A 6,049-nucleotide genomic window follows, 5' to 3' on the forward strand; every position below is an offset into this window, starting at 1 on the left:
ACATGATCAAGGAGAGTGAAAGCTCTAAGCTTGGGGATGCCCCGGTGGTTCACCTCTGCATATATTAAGAAGACTCAAGCGTCTAAGCTTGGGGATGCCCAAGGCATCCCCTTCTTCATCGACAACATTATCAGGTTCCTCCCCTGAAACTATATTTTTATTCCATCACATCCTATGTGCTTTGCTTGGAGCGTCGGTTTGTTTTTGTTTTTTGTTTTGTTTGAATAAAATGGATCCTAGCATTCACTTTATGGGAGAGAGACACGCTCCGCTGTAGCATATGGACAAGTATGTCCTTGGTTTCTACTCATAGTATTCATGGCGAAGTTTCTTCTTCGTTAAATTGTTATATGGTTAGAATTGGAAAATGATACATGTAGTAATTGCTATTAATGTCTTGGGTAATGTGATACTTGGCAATTGTTATGCTCATGTTTAAGCTCTTGCATCATATGCTTTGCACCCATTAATGAAGAAATACATAGAGCATGCTAAAATTTGGTTTGCATATTTGGTTTCTCTAAGGTCTAGATAATTTCTAGTATTGAGTTTGAACAACAAGGAAGACGGTGTAGAGTCTTATAATGTTTACAATATGTCTTTTATGTGAGTTTTGCTGCACCGGTTCATCCTTGTGTTTGTTTCAAATAAGCCTTGCTAGCCTAAACCTTGTATCGAGAGGGAATACTTCTCATGCATCCAAAATACTTGAGCCAACCACTATGCCATTTGTGTCCACCTACCTACCTACTACATGGTATTTTCCGCCATTCCAAAGTAAATTGCTTGAGTGCTACCTTTAAAATTCCATCATTCACCTTTGCAATATATAGCTCATGGGACAAATAGCTTAAAAACTATTGTGGTATTGAATATGTAATTATGCACTTTATCTCTTATTAAGTTGCTTGTTGTGCGATAACCATGTTCACTGGGGACGCCATCAACTACTCTTTGTTGAATTTCATATGAGTTGCTATGCATGTTCGTCTTGTCTGAAGTAAGAGAGATCTACCACCTTATGGTTAAGCATGCATATTGTTAGAGAAGAACATTGGGCCGCTAACTAAAGCCATGATCCATGGTGGAAGTTTCAGTTTTGGACAAATATCCTCAATCTCATATGAGAAAATTACTAATTGTTGCTACATGCTTATGCATAAAAGAGGAGTCCATTATCTCGTTGTCTATGTTGTCCCGGTATGGATGTCTAAGTTGAGAATAATCAATAGCGAGAAATCCAATGCGAGCTTTCTCCTTAGACCTTTGTACGAAGCGGCATAGAGGTACCCCTTTGTGACACTTGGTTAAAACATGTGCATTGCGATGATCCGGTAGTCCAAGCTAATTAGGACAAGGTGCGGGCACTATTAGTATACTATGCATGAGGCTTGCAACTTGTAAGATATAATTTACATGATATATATGCTTTATTACTACCGTTGACAAAATTGTTTCATGTTTTCAAAATCAAAGCTCTAGCACAAATATAGCAATCGATGCTTTTCCTATATGGAGGACCATTCTTTTACTTTTATTGTTGAGTCAGTTCACCTATTTCTCTCCACCTCAAGAAGCAAACACTTGTGTGAACTGTGCATTGATTCCTACATACTTGCTTATTGCACTTATTATATTACTCTATGTTGACAATATCCATGAGATATACATGTTACAAGTTGAAAGCAACCGCTGAAACTTAATCTTCCTTTGTGTTGCTTCAATGCCTTTACTTTGAATTATTGCTTTATGAGTTAACTCTTATGCGAGACTTATTGATGCTTGTCTTGAAGTGCTATTCATGAAAAGTCTTTGCTTTATGATTCACTTGTTTATTCATGTCATATACATTGTTTTGATCGCTGCATTCACTACATATGCTTTACAAATAGTATGATCAAGGTTATGATGGCATGTCACTCCGGAAATTATCCGTGTTATCGTTTTACCTGCTCGGGACGAGCGTAACTAAGCTTGGGGATGCTGATACGTCTCCGACGTATCGATAATTTCTTATGTTCCATGCCACATTATTGATGTTATCTACATGTTTTATGCACACTTTATGTCATATTCGTGCATTTTCCGGAACTAACCTATTAACAAGATGCCGAAGTGCCGATTCTTCGTTTTCTGCTGTTTTTGGTTTCAGAAATCCTAGTAACGAAATATTCTCGGAATTGGACGAAATCAACGCCCGGGGGCCTATTTTGCCACGAAGCTTCCGAAGTCCGAAGAGGAGACGAAGTGGGGCCACGAGGTGCCTGGACCCTAGGGCGACGCGGCCCCCCTTGGCCGCGCGGCCCTGTGGTGTGGGGCCCTCGTGCCGCCTCCCGACCTGCCCTTCCGCCTACTTAAAGCCTCCTTTGCGAAACCCCCAGTACCGAGAGCCACGATACGGAAAACCTTCCAGAGACGCCGCCGCCGCCGATCCCATCTCGGGGGATCCAGGAGATCGCCTCCGGCACCCTGCCGGAGAGGGGAATCATCTCCCGGAGGACTCTACGCCGCCATGGTCGCCTCCGGAGTGATGAGTGAGTAGTCTACCCCTGGACTATGGGTCCATAGCAGTAGCTAGATGGTTGTCTTCTCCCCATTGTGCTTCATTGTCGGATCTTGTGAGCTGCCTAACATGATCAAGATCATCTATCTGTAATTCTATATGTTGCGTTTGTTGGGATCCGATGAATAGAGAATACTTGTTATGTTGATTATCAAAGTTATATCTATGTGTTGTTTATGATCTTGCATACTCTCCGTTACTCGTAGATGCTCTGGCCAAGTAGATGCTTGTAACTCCAAGAGGGAGTATTTATGCTCGATAGTGGGTTCATGCCCGCATTGACACTGGGACAGTGACGAGAAAGTTCTAAGGTTGTGTTGTGCTGTTGCCACTAGGGATAAAACATTGATGCTATGTCTAAGGATGTAGTTGTTGATTACATTACGCACCATACTTAATGCAATTGTCCGTTGCTTTGCAACTTAATACTGGAGGGGTTCGGATGATAACTCGAAGGTGGACTTTTTAGGCATAGATGCAGTTGGATGGCGGTCTATGTACTTTGTCGTAATGCCCAATTAAATCTCACTATACTCATCATGATATGTATGTGCATGGTCATGCCCTCTTTATTTGTCAATTGCCCAACTGTAATTTGTTCACCCAACATGCTTATTCTTATGGGAGAGACACCTCTAGTGAACTGTGGACCCCGGTCCAATTCTCTATACTGAAATACAATCTACTGCAATACTTGTTCTACTGTTTTCTGCAAACAATCATCTTCCACACAATACGGTTAATCCTTTGTTACAGCAAGCCGGTGAGATTGACAACCTCACTGTTTCGTTGGGGCAAAGTACTTTGGTTGTGTTGTGCAGGTTCCACGTTGGCACCGGAATCTCTGGTGTTGCGCCGCACTACATCCCGCCGCCATCAACCTTCAACGTGCTTCTTGACTCCTACTGGTTCGATTAAACCTTGGTTTCTTACTGAGGGAAACTTGCCGCTGTGCGCATCACACCTTCATCTTGGGGTTCCCAACGGACGTGTTAACCACACGCATCACCCCCACGAGTCAAGGTCCCACACAACGCGCCGTAAGACCACGTGGTTCCCCTGCTGCCGACGCCGACCCCTGCTGCTGATGCCGACGCTCTTGGCGGCCGAGCTCCGCCTTCGCAACCTCCTCGTGGGGGCGCCGGTCGGGCGAGGGCATCTGGGGGAGGCAGCGTGCTCCTTGCCGAGCGAGGAGCTTGTTCTTCCGGCCGATGAGGTCGCCTAAACGGCAGCGACCGGCCTGGACGGAGGCCTCGTGCTCCCTCGTCTCGCGGGTGAGCTCGGCAAGACGCTCCTCGATGGTGGCGTTGAGCTTCGCTAGCTCGCGGTCGTGGGCGGCATCCTCCCCGTCGGCGGCCGCGGCAGCATCCGCCTCCTCCTGTGCGGCGGGGTCCGGTCCCTCCTCCGCAGCCTCGTACCAGCCGTCCCAGGCCGCCTCCACCAGCTCCGCATCCTCTGCCTTCTTCACCGCCCCCTCGTCCGCGACGCGGATCGCCTCGTCGTCGGCAACCCACCGCTCGTCCTGCCGCTCCTCCTCGTCCGTCCGCGGGAACCTGGCGCGTGCTGTAACGGCCCAGGGTAGAACCCATATTAGATTTGCTTGTTCTTTTTCTTTTTGTGCATCATCATGCATCATATCATCCACATGGTTTTAACAAAATAAAATTATTTTATAACCCTAGCTATTTTATTTTAACCTCTCATATGGGTTTTATAATAAACCCCCTCCTTCCTTTTAATTTAATAAAACCCAAGAAAAACAAAGCTATAAAATAGTTAAACTATTTAAAATGTTTTCAACTTCTAAATAAAATGTTTGTTTGTTTTGGAAGTTTGAAAATGTTTCAAAACAGTAAGAAAGAAAAATAAAACATGTTTGAAAACCCTAAACTCTATCCAGCCCATCTCTCTCTCTTTTCTCTCCCGACCCATCCCATCCAGTGGCCCAAGCCAGCACCGCAGCCCAGCTCCCTTTTCCCTCTGGCCTGGCCCGCATACCCCTTCGATCCCCTTCTCTCGTTGTCATCTTCGCTCTGGAGGAGAGCACGTACATGGCGTGACCCGCAGTGGTCCTCCACCACGGCGCCGTGCTCACCTTTCCTCCTCCCTCGCTTTATCTCTTCTGGACCACGCCATCTCTTCTCTCCTCCTCCCTCACGCCTCTCTCCCACCCTCCTTCTTCCTCTGCAAGCAAACGGGAGGGGAGGAAAAATTCCCATCGCCACCGACGCCCTACCTCGCCATGGCGCCACCTCCTCGGACCGCCCCTCGCCAAGCCAACGCCACCGTTCGACGCGCCTCTCCGTCGCGCATCTACTGGTGCTAGGAATCGAGCAGGAGACCTTCGAATCGTCCGCAAAATCGCCAATACCCAACCCAGGCCGCCGGCAAAATCCGACGATGGCGGTGCCGTCCGACGTCCTCCGCCCTCCCGGACCACGTCTACGTGTTCCTGGTGAGTTGGCGCGTCTTCTGGACCCCCTCCTCTTCCTCCATCCTTCCCTGCTCTCTCTCCCGTTGGTGAACCTCGCCGTTTTCCCGCAGGTCGCCGTCGCCAGCACGGCTTGGTGCTCCCCTGGTCCAGGCGTCGCCCCTCCTCAACTCCCCGTAACGACGCACATCCGCTGAGCCCCTTTACCTCTTCCGGGGGTGCTCTCCTTCGACGAGGCTGCCCTCGTCTGCAACGGCCGGCCGCGCGCACGCCATGTCATCGCCGCGTCCGTCTTCCTCCCGGCGACCTTCCTCCTCCTCGAGCCCTCCTCTACGCCGTCGAACTCCCCTGCGGTGAGCCACTGTCCGCTTCCCTCTCTTTCTGCCAAGGGTGCGCCGCCAGGAGACGGTCACGGCCACAGTTTTTCCCCGCCGGCGCGCAGACCCTAAACATCTTCAGTTTCGTCAGGTGGACGCTGCAGCCTCCCGATCCAGTCAGCGTGCGCCGGGCCCGCTCGTCCCCGTCATCGGCTCGTCAACCCCGGGCCCCACGCGTCAGCCGCAGCGGCTAGCTCTCGCATGGGTACGAAAACGTCTCAGATCCAGATCCAATTCCTGTTTTGCACGGAGCCCCTGCAGCTCTTTCTTTATCAACCCGCAGTCCCTAGCGCCTGCGTATTCCTCGATAACCCCCTGCATCTTTTAAAAATAAACCCGGGGTCCTCCCCCCGTATGATAATTATTTCTGGGTCCTTTCCTATTAAAATAAAACCTGTTTTATCTATTTTAAATAGGAAAACCCATTTTGTTAATAACTTTTAATTGGTAACTCCAAATAAAAAAGTGTTATATATGAATTTTGATCAGAAAAATATGCTGAACATGATTATGCCATCCATGCTTGCTGTTGCATAATGCATCATACCATCTCGTGATAGTTTGCATTAACACCTAATATGGAACATATGGAATATGTGGGATATTATATAAATGTTGTCCCGGTTCCATTTAACTTGGTTGTAGCTCACCCCTGCCATGTATGCCATGCTAATCAAC

This window comes from Lolium rigidum, chromosome 6, assembly GCF_022539505.1.
Source record: "Lolium rigidum isolate FL_2022 chromosome 6, APGP_CSIRO_Lrig_0.1, whole genome shotgun sequence".
Taxonomy (NCBI): domain Eukaryota; kingdom Viridiplantae; phylum Streptophyta; class Magnoliopsida; order Poales; family Poaceae; genus Lolium; species Lolium rigidum.